Below are 12,030 nucleotides of genomic sequence, written 5' to 3' on the forward strand. Positions count from 1 at the left end.
TAATTCCTATGTCTCTGGAAATTTGCTTCTTTGTGGAATCATTTACTTTCTTATTAAATTTTGTGACATCTGTCCTCTGCCCTCTTTTCTTTTCATGTGGCATGATCTGGCGACCTTAATTATTCTTTAACTACATTGTGGAACAAAGTTTGGGTTCAAATCAGACTCTGTCCCTTCCTGACTGAATGTTTGGTTTTTTCAAACAATGACCAATTCTCCAATTTTCTGATACCAACTGGGTGTTGTATAATTTAATTCAATTATGACTCCAACTATCTGGAGTCAGTACAGACCCTGGATTCAGGGCTCCATCTCACAAGACTGCTCCCACTTCAGATGCCCGCTGCAAAGGGGGTGCCCAGGTTACCGCCACTTCTGCCTGGCTGACTATAAATTCAGGGATTCTCATCCCTCTCCCTGTACCCTCCACTCCAATAATTCACAGAACTCAAGAAAGCATATGGTTTCCATAACAATTTTATTATAAAGGATATATAACTCAGGGACAGCCAAATGCAAGTTCTAGGGTAGACGTGAGAGGGTGGAGGGGCATTGGTGCAGAGCTTCCATGCCCTCTCAGCATACTACCCTCCCAGCACGTCAAGTTCACCAACTTGGACTCTCCCCCAAACCTTGTCAGAGTTTTTATTGAGGTTTCATTATGTAGGCACAATTGATTAACTCATTGGTCACTGGTGATTGAATTCAATCTCCAATACCTCTCCCCTCCCTTGAGGTCAGGGTATGGACTGAAAGTTCCAAGCCTCTAATCACATGGTTGGTTCCCCAGTCCTGAAGATAATCTAGGGCTCTGCCCTCAGTAACTTCATTAGTATAAATTCAGGTATGGTTGAAAAGGGCTTATTATGAATAATAGAAGACACTCTGTCACTCAGGAAATTCCCTTTATGTCTGGGGTATTAGACTCTCTTAGTTCTTTTTCCATCTCTGGCTGTTCCCTCTGTCTCCTTTGAAAGTTCATCCTCTTTCATTAAACCCTTAAATGTTGGCAGGCTTTAAGATGTGCTTGATTCATTCATTCATTCGTTCATTGAGTTTATTCAATAAAGTGTTTATTGAACATCTACTGTATATCAAGTTCTCAGTGCTAGGGATAGAGCAGTCAACAAAATATACAAATATTTTTTAAAAGTCACTTATGGGGGCTTCCCTGGTGGCTCAGTGGTTAAGAATCTACATGCCAGTACAGGGGACATGGGTTCGAGCCCTGGTCCAGGAGGATGCCGCGGAGCATCTAAGCCCCTGCGCCACAACTACTGAGGCTTCTCTTTAGAGCCTGTGAGCCACAACTACTGAAGCCCACACGCCTAGAGCCCGTGCTCCACAACAAGAGAAGCCACCACAATGAGGAGCCCACACACCGCAACAAAGAGTAGCCCCCACTCGCCGCAACTAGAGAAAGCCCGTGCACAGCAACAAAGACCCAACTCAGCCAAAAATAAATAAATAAATAAATTTATTAGGGAAAAAAAGTCATTTATGAATGTTATGATGCATTCCTTCGAAGGTTCTGCTGTATGGTTCTCATTGTAGAATCTGGCCTGGTCTTTCTCAACATTGCTTTTGTTGAGTTCAGAGTTAGAAGATGATCAGAACTAAGGAAAAAGATTAAAGCAGGAAAAGCTCATAAGGAGTACTAGAGTGGGGATTGGGTTACAATTAAATAGGGCAGTCAGGGTAAGGCCTCCCTGAAAAGATGACATTTTTAACAAAGACTTGATGAAAATGGGGGAGCTAGCCATTTTTGTATTTGGGAAGATGACAAATGCAAAGGCCCAAGGTGGGCGTATGCCTGGTTTTTCAAGGCATATCAAAGAGGCTACTGTGTCTACATCAAAGTGAGTGAAGTGTATGGCAAGAGCTAGTGAAGGCCAAATTATGTAGAGCTTTTTTGGTCATTGTAAGGATTTTGGCTCTTACTCTGAATGAGATGGGGCACCACTGGAGGGTTTTGAGTAGAGCAGGGACATAATCTGACTTACACGAGCTAACTTAACAGTGTTACTTTGGCTGTTAGGTAGAGAAGAGACTGAAGGGGTGACTTTCTTGCCTCTACCCCCAAGCCAATTTCTTTCCTATCCCACTTTGGAAAGCAGTTTCTACCATCCAAGCCCAGGAACCTGGACAGCATCTGACTCCTCCTTCTTTCCCATGCCTTACATCCAATCAGTTACCACTAATCAGGGAGACCAGTCAGGAAGTTATTGCAGTAGTCTAGATGAGGGAGGATGTTGGCTTGGACCAGGGTGGGAGTGATAGAGGTAGTTATTCCAGATGTAATTGAAGGTAAAGGTAACAGGATCTGCTGATGAATTACAAGTGGAATGTGAGAGAAAGAAACAAGTCAGGATGATACCAAAGATTTTAGCCTAAGCAACTGGAAGTGTGGAATTGTCCACAGTTGAGATGGGGCAGACAGTAAGGAACAGGTTTAGGGAAGAAGATCAGGAATTCAGTTTTGGATGTATTAGGTTTGAGATAGACAAAAACACCCATGCAATAGAATAGAGTGCATAGACACAGACCTACACATATGTGGACACCTGATTTACAATGAAGGTGTCATTGCAATTTGGCAGAGAAAATATGGTCTTTTTAACAAATGGTGCTGGATCCATTGGATAGCTGATGGAAAAAAAAATGAGCCTTGACCCTATTATATCGCATGCACAAAAATCAATTCCAGATGGATTGTATATACAAACATGAAAGGTACAACAGTAAAACTCCTGGAAGATAACATGGAAGATCTTCATGACTGTAGAGGCAATATTTCTTAACAAAATACAAAAATCGCTAACCATAAAGGAAATATATTGATAAATTGAACTTCATTATAGTTAAGAATTCTTATTAGTTGAAAGATACCAGTAATCATGAAAAGGCAAGCTTCAGAATGGGAGAAGATATTTGCAAAAACTCACATCTGATGAAGGACTTTAAGTATAAAGAATTCCTACACACCAATAAAGAAAAGTCTAACAACACACATAAGACTTGACCAGTCACATCAAAAAAGAGGATATCTAATTGATTAGTAAGCAAATAAAAGGGTACTCAGCTTTCTTAGTCACAAAGGAAATGCAAATTAACAAGTACACACCTATCAGAATAGCTGCTAAAAAAACCCTGACAATACTAAATTTTGATAAGGAAGTGGAGAAACTGGAATCCTCATGATCAGCTAGTAAGAGTTTAAATTGACAAAACCACTTTGGAAAACTTTGGCTGTGTTTACTAAGGCTGAACATATACACTCCCTATGACCCAGCAGTTCTATTCCTACGGTATATACCTAAGAGAAGTGACTGAAAGAGACAAGGAAAAGAATGTCCATAGTAGCTTCCTTTATAATAGCACTGAAGTGGGAGCAACCCAAATATCGACCAGCAGTAGACCGGAAAAGTTGTGGTAAACACATACAGTGTCTTTACTGCAATGATGAAGAATAGACCCAACAGCCTGGTCAATCTCATAATATTAGAAAAAAGCTAGGCACACAAGGGTATTTTTTTTTTTTTTTTTTTTTTTTGCGATACGCGGGCCTCTCACTGCTGTGGCCTCTCCCGTTGTGGAGCACAGGCTCCGGACGTGCAGGCTCAGAGGCCATGGCTCACAGGCCCAGCCGCTCCGTGGCATGTGGGATCTTCCCAGACCGGGGCACGAACCCGTGTCCCCTGCATCGGCGGCAGACTCAACCACTGCGCCACCAGGGAAGCCCAAGGTATGTACTTTTTAAGACATAATGTTATTGCATATTTAATAGACTACAGTATAGTATAAAAATAACTTTTATATGAACCAAAAAATTCATGTGACTTGCTTTATTGTGATATTTGCTTTATTGCAGTGGTCTGGAGCCAAACCCACAGTATCTCTGAGGTATGCCTGTTCTGAGACTTATATATACTTTAGGTAATCCTACATAAAAATGTTGATAGATATTGAGAAGCAACAGCAACATTATAAAGCTGTTTGCTTATTAAATATTCTTTCTCCAGTGCATGCCATTTTTTAGGGGGCTTGAGAAACTATAAATCTGGATTTTTAGGCTGATATTCTGTATGGGGAGAGGTGGGCTTTAAGCATGGTTAATAGTCCACTGACAGCTGTGATATCTTACTAGTTGTGGAGACATGCATTGGGCATAACACCAGATTCCTTACAGCATTTTTATTACCCTCTTTTTGTGTCTCTGTGTGGAACTGCTTACAGCTCTATATTCCATAAAGTTTGTGGTTTTAATCCTTCTACTTAGATTATAGTAACTCTGCCTTCCATTTCTTTCTTAAAATGTTTTCCCCTTTCATTTCTTTTAAAATTACCTTATAGTATCACTGAGCACACACAAAAAGAACATCACAGAATTTGCTGACAATTTTGATCAATGTTCTCACCAAAATGCACATTAACCTTAATATCCAAAAAAGTTTCCTATTGATGCTGGAACAAACAAACAAACTTAGTGGCTTAAAGTGACAAAATTTTATTATCTTATAGTTCTGGGGTCTTTGAAATGGGTCTCATGAGATGTAAGCAGGGCTGGAGGATTTGCGGGAGAGTCTGTTTCCTGGCCTTTTCCAGCCTCTAGCGGGTGCCCTCATTCCTTGGTTTGGGCCCCCAGCCAGCAACTGTATATCACTCCAACCTCTCTTTCTGTTATCACAACTCCTTTAACTCTTCTGCCTGCCTCTTTCACACCTTAAGGACTGTTGTGATTACACTGAGCCCAACCAGACAATCCAGGATCTCAAGATCCCTAGCTCAGTCACATCTGGCAAAGTCCATTTTGCCATGTGGGGTAACATATTCCAAGGTTCTGGGGACTAGATGTAGACATCTATCAGGACCCACTATTCTGCCTGCCACAAATACATTTAGATAATTATATATTTCTTCCATTTACTCTTTAAAAATTGAAGTGTAGTTGATTTACAATATTATATTAGTGTCAGGTATAAACATAGTGATCCATATCTTTATAGATTATACCACATTTAATTCTTCCATCCTGAATCTTCTGAATTTCTGGTCAGTAAAATTTTTGGTAATTAGAAACATCCTTTGAGTAATTAGGAAAATTTTATACATCATTATTTCCTAATATACTTTAAGGCTATTTTTCCTCAATAAGCTAATAGGTATGTTTATCTCAATACCTAATAATAGTTTGTACCTTTAACTGATGACCACTGTCTTATTAGGGGTTTAGAAGAACTTCAAAATTTAGTCTGCTGGGCCTCACACAGAGATAGATTTCTCCATTATTTAATCTTTTTGGTTTCCAAATTGGGTATAAAAGAGCCAACAGATATATAAAATGAGATCTTTGTGACTCTTTCCTCTTCCATAAAAAGAGTGGTAAGATGCTCCTGTCGTATTTCTACAATTCTTATATCCGTGGCAGGACTAAATATGCTAGAGGATGATGAAGTATATTTAGCGATTCAAACTACCTCAGAAATTACCACCAAGAGTACCCATCTAACTAGTTCTCCTTGAAACCTGGACTGCAGTGCTTGTCACCATCAAATCTTCTGGAATAGCAGAGGGGATAGACTTTTGAATTGTTACTTTGGGGTGCTCTGCCAGTGTGGCTGTGCAGCAGACACATGAAGAGTGGCTAAAGAGCAGTACCTATGTCCTCTCCCAATGGGATTAAGGTCAGAGAAAGCAGGTTCCAAGGCACAGAAATCTATTGTGTGAAAAGTCTGTAGGTGGAGGCTCTGCCAACTTTCTAGGGCTGCAAGACGATAGAACTGTGAGCTCTAAGGGCCCTCCTGGAAAATGCGTCACACGGAGGACAGCACTTTCTCACAGGGGAGCTGACAGCTGCAGGTAGCGAGGGCTCTACCTTTAGAACTTCTCACTTCAGAGCACAAACCCCAGAAACTACAACCATCTTTAGCATGGAGGAATAGGCAAAAAAACAAAAGGAGAGAGGGAGGAAGAATAAAGAACATAAGACTATTATTTACATTTACTTGGTTTCTGGTATGACAAGGGATATAGAGCTCTTAATATAATATTTCAATATTTTTCTCTTTGGAATGAGGTAATAAAAACTACCACTTACTGAGGAGCTACCAGGTACTAGATATTGAATGAGGCACTTTATACTCATAATATCTCACTTTATCTCATAGCAACCGATAAGGTCTGTCTTGATATCTCCATTTTAAAGGTGAAGAAATAGCTTCAGGAGATTAATGAACTTTCCCAGGATTACACAGTTAGTAAGTTATAGAGCAGGAATTCAAACTCAGGTCTTTCTGACAATATAAGTCATGCTGAAATATCTTATTTCATAAAATATCTTATTTCATATGGGGAATTCCAAGGAATAATCTCAATATCATTCCCAGAAACATACACTTGTTGAAGCCTGTAGTTGCTCTCTCTCATTGCTGGACCCAGGTTTCTATGTAAAGATTAAGTACCATCTGGTAAATCACATTAAAAAAGGAGAGAGAGAGCAGTTAGACTTGAGGACCTGAAGGGGGCATCAGAGGACCACTGAGCCTTAGGACTGAACACAATTCAGAAAGAAGCCAAAGGGCACTGTGACTAGGGGTGTGGCTCTGTGTTTGGGGATGAGGGGCAGGAATAAAGTGAAATGAAGCTGACAGATGGCAGATGTCTCACTTTGCTCCCTGCTGTTTTCCTACCACATTTCTGTTCCTCTTTTTTTACATTTTTTGTTTTATTTTCATGCTCTTTCAACTTTCTTCCTAATCCTGTCTACCATTAATTGCATTTTACTCTCCTCCCTATTTTTCTCCCCTTCCCTTTAGGTTATTTCTCTCTCTTTTTTTTTTGGCCGCAGCTTCGGCTTGCGGGATCTTAGTTCCCCGACCAGGGATTGAATCCGTCCGTGGCAGTGAAAGCACCGAGTTCTAACCACTGGACCTCCAAGGAATTCCTTTTCTCTTATTTTTAAGAACCTCAACTTTGTCTTAAAATGTACTCATTTAAAATTGTCTCTACACATGTAAATTATAGGTAACACTGGACTTTCCTGGTGGCGCAGTGGTTAAGAATCCACCTGCCAAACCTATGCACATATGGTCACCTTTTTTTTTTTGTTTTTGCATTTTAGCCATGGACTCAGTCACTGAGTTTTTAAGTGCACTTATTCTACACCCTCATGTGATAAAATCCCATTCTTTGAAGGTGACTCAGGAAGGGAAAAATTTGCTATTATCCTCAACTAGGTTTAAAGCACTCTATAAGATTTTAGTTATTTGTCCTCCCTCCCCCCCATTTTTTAATCCTGTAAGCACTTCAAATCTACAAACATTTCTGGAACACCTGTTATGTATAAGGTACTCCTGGTGTGGTGAGGGGAACAAGACATGAACTATTTCTTGTATAGAAAAGGCATAAGTAGAAATTTGTCATGTAAGATAGAATGTGATAGTTGCTATAAGTCAATTTTGACAGGTATCTTTAGTTCAATAACTAATAATCTTTAGTTGAATATAAAACAACACCTGTTTCAGGTGTATTGCTAATAGGTAATGTGGATACCAAGTTGAATTAATGAACCCAGTCCTCAAGGAGCCTTCCTCAAGGGAGTTGGCATTTAAACTAAAAATTACATCCAATAATTAAATATAGAATTTAAATGTTCAGAAGTAGCAGACTCTCCCAGAAGGTGCTGGGGAGTAGGTACTGAGTAATCAAGATTTTGAGGCATGAATAAGAGTTTAGTAAGTAAATCATGAGGGATAAAGGCAGTAGAAGGGGAGGCATTACAGAAAAAGGGAATATCATGCCCAAAGCTAAGGTGGCCTGAGACTGAATGGTCTGGGGTCTCCCTCATCCTGTACAATGTCTCTGCACTGTGGAAGGGTGTCTGGAGTATTCAGTAATGACAGGTTATGAAAGTCCGGGCCAAAAGCAAAGTAGATTGTCCATGTAAACTTTGTTTTCATGACAGCAACTTACCTGCTTTCTCTTTAAGATGGACCAGGTTTTCAGTGGTCTGATTCCTGACTCTGGAACTCATTATTTTGTGATCTTGAGCACTTTTCAACACCCTTTAGACCTCAGCTTCTCAACAGTAAATGGAGGTTCTGATATTTCATATAAAACAGTACATTGTCTTATACCTAGTATATAATGATGACTTTAATTATTGCTCTTTGGTTTTTTGATTGACCATCTATTGGTGGTGCTGCTCGCTGAAGGATCAAGACATAACTGCATTCCGTCAATGCAGTGTAGCTGCCATTCTTCCCAGAAGTCTGGAATTTCAGTGACGTGGGAGAGGACATGGAAAGAGCTCTGGAATGGGAATTTGCAGACCTGAATTCTGGTTCTACCTTAGCCACAAGCTGAGACTGGTGATCTTGACTCAGAGTGTGGTCACCTTATTTTTGATAAAGGAGGCAAGAATATACAATGGAGAAAAGACAGCCTCTTCAATAAGTGGTGCTGGGAAAACTGGACAGCTACATGTAAAAGAATGAAATTAGAACACGCCCTAATGCCATACACAAAAATAAACTCAAAATGGATTAAAGACCTAAATGTTAAGGCCAGACACTATAAAACTCTTAGAGGAAAACATAGGCAGAACACTCTATGACATAAATCACAGCAAGATCCTTTTTGACCCACCTCCTAGAGAAATGGAAATAAAAACAAAAATAAACAAATGGGACCTAATGAAACCTAAAAGCTTTTACACAGCAAAGGAAACCATAAACAAGACCAAAAGACAACCCTCAGAATGGGAGAAAATATTTGCAAATGAAGTAACTGACAAAGGATTAATCTCCAAAATTTACAAGCAGCTCATGCAGCTCAATATCAAAAAAACAAACAACCCAATCCAAAAATGGGCAGAAGACCTAAATAGACATTTCTCCAAAGAAGATATACAGATTGCCAACAAACACATGAAAGAATGCTCAGCATCACTAATCATTAGAGAAATGCAAATCAAAACTACAATGAGGTATCACCTCACACCAGTCAGAATGGCCATCATCAAAAAATCTACAAACAATAAATGCTGGAGAGGGTGGGGAGAAAAGGGAACCCTCTTGCCCTGTTGGTGGGAATGTAAATTGATACAGCCACTATGGAGAACAGTATGGAGGTTCCTTAAAAAACTACAAATAGAACTACCATATGACCCAGCAATCCCAGTACTGGGCATATACCCTGAGAAAACCATAATTCAAAGAGTCATGTACCATAATGTTCATTGCAGCTCTATTTACAGTAGCCAGGACATGGAAGCAACCTAAGTGTCCATCAACAGATGAATGGATAAAGAAGATGTGGCACATATACACAATGGAATATTACTCAGCCATAAAAAGAAATGAAATTGAGTTATTTGTAGTGAAGTGGATGGACCTAGAGTCTGTCACACACAGTGCAGTAAGTCAGAAAGAGAAAAACAAATGCTGTATGCTAACACATATATATGGAATCTTAAAAAAAAAAAAAGGTTCTGAAGAACCTAGGGGCAGGACAGGAATAAAGACGCAGACGTAGAGAATAGACTTGAGGACATCGGGAGCGAGAAGGGTAAACTGGGACGAAGTGAGGGAGTGGCGTAGACTTATATATACTACCAAATGTAAAATAGATAGCTAGTGGGAAGCCTCCTCATAGCACAGGGAGATCAGCTCTGTGCTTTGTGACCACCTAGAGGGGTGGGATAGGGAGGGTGGGAGGGAGACGCATGAGGGAGGAGATATGGGGATATATGTATATGTATAGCTAATTCACTTTGTTATAAAGCAGAAGCTAACACACCATTGTAAAGCAATTATACTCCAATAAAGATGTAAAAAAAAAAAAGAATCCACCTGCCAATGCAGGGGACACGGGTTCGATCCTTGGTCCAGGAAATCCCATATGCCGCGGAGCAACTAAGCCCGTGCACCACAACTACTGAGCCTGCGTTCTAGAGCCCACGCACCACAACTACTGAAGCCCGTGTGCCTGGAGCCCATGCTCTGCAACAAGAGAAGCCACTGCAGTGAGAAGCCCGCACACTGCAATGAAGAGTAGGCTCCGTTCGCCACCACTAGAGAAAGCCTGCGCGCAGCAACAAAGACCCAACCAAAAAAAAAAAAAAGAGCACAACAGCAGCACCAACATTATAAATAATTACTACCAAGAGAGGAGAATGCTAAGTGCTAGTAGTTTTTTGGGGGTGGGGGGTGGGGAGGTGCTGAATTAAAATTAAATGGAATTGGGTAATTCACTGGCAGTCCGGTGGTTAGGACTCCGTGCTTTCACTGCTGGGGGCCAGGGTTTAATCCCTGGTCAGGGAACTAAGATCCCACAAGCCGCGCAGCACCGCCAAAAAAAAAAAAAAAATTGAAAGTAATAGCAATACCTATACCTTAATTTGGAAAAAAGGGAAAGTTTAACAAAGGTGCTTTGAATTGAGATACATTGAGATTGTGCTTTCTTTTACTGTTTTAGAGAAAATTTTTCAGTGATCTAACTTCACATAGCTGCTTTCTGCAATCTAAAAAAACTTATGGACTCAGGCAACCTAACAAACACATCCATGAAAGGTAGTAAGCATTAAATTCTATTTAGACTCAAGGATTACAGACAGTTAAAGATGAATGAGACCTCAGAGAGCATCTAGTCACCCCCTTTCTCTCCTGCAGTGACTGTGAGTCTCCTTGAGACCAAGGACAAGGTCGCATTCTTTGACTCCATAAAGCCTAGCCCAAACCCTCATCAGTAGCAGGTGTTCTGTAACTACCTGAATGAGAACACTTGAGGCCCAGAGAGATGACTGATTCTTATAACTCCATATAGCAAGTCTGTTGTGGAGCCGGACTCAGATGGGGGTCTCCTGACCCTTGCTCACTGGTCTAGCTTGTCCATCTTGAATCACTGCAGCACCACCTTTGTACTCATCTGTCCACCTGAATTTAAAACCAGCTGTGGGCCATGTGTGTGTGTCTGTATTCTGAATTCTGCTTTTTTTATTTAATAATAGTTTATATTTTCAGGTATATTGGTTCTCTATTGCTGCTATAACAAATTACCACAAGTTTAGCAGTTTAAACAACACAAGTATTTGTTATCTTACAGATCTGTAGGTTAGAAGTCCAACATGGGTCCCACTGGGCTAAAATCAAGGTGTTGGCAGGACTGTGATCCTTTCTAGAGGCTCTGTGGGAAAATGTGTTTCTTTGACCTTTCCAGCTTCTAGAGTCTACTCACATTCCTTGGCTCACGGCCCTTTCTTCCATCTTCAAAGCCAGCAATGTTGGCATTTCTCTGTACCTTTCTTTAATCACATCTTCCTTGACTCTCACTCTTCTGCCTCCCTCTTCCACTTTTAAGGACTCTTGTGACTACATTGGGCATACCTGGATAATTCCTAGCTTAAGGTCAGCTGATTAGTAACCTTAATTCCATCTGCAACCTTAATTCCCCTTTGTCATGTTATCTAACATATTTTTATGTTCTGGGGATTAGGACATGGACATCTTGGTGGGGGGCATTATTCTGTCTGCTACATCAGTTACCAACATAGCTGACATACTTAACATCTACTGACTGAAGAATTTGTTGTTTGCATAATCTGTCGGTTAATGAATTCTCTTTTAATCGTGGGCTCTAAGTATGGTCCTTCCATCACTTATGGCCCAACATCCCCTTTCATAACAAATACTTTGTAATGATCCCTTTACTCTCCTGAAACAAAATTCATAGATAATATAACATCTATATGCATAACTTTAAAAAAACCTAACATCCAAATAGTCATGTAAAAGAGAAATAAAAGGGAAGTAATTTATAACAAAACACTGTCAGTTCCAATATGTAACTGCTCAGGCATAGCTCCCTTAGAAGACATAATGATGCAGTAAGAATCTTGCAAGTACACATAGAATCACTGTGATTTCAATAGCTGTAGATACTGGCTGATACAGGTATGCTGATGACTCAAATCGTTGTTGGTCATCTAATTTTACAAAATGTGAACACTTCTTAGGGAGGTTCTGAATAACA

This window comes from Mesoplodon mirus (genome assembly GCF_964341445.2).
Source record: "Mesoplodon mirus genome assembly, chromosome: 3".
Taxonomy (NCBI): domain Eukaryota; kingdom Metazoa; phylum Chordata; class Mammalia; order Artiodactyla; family Ziphiidae; genus Mesoplodon; species Mesoplodon mirus.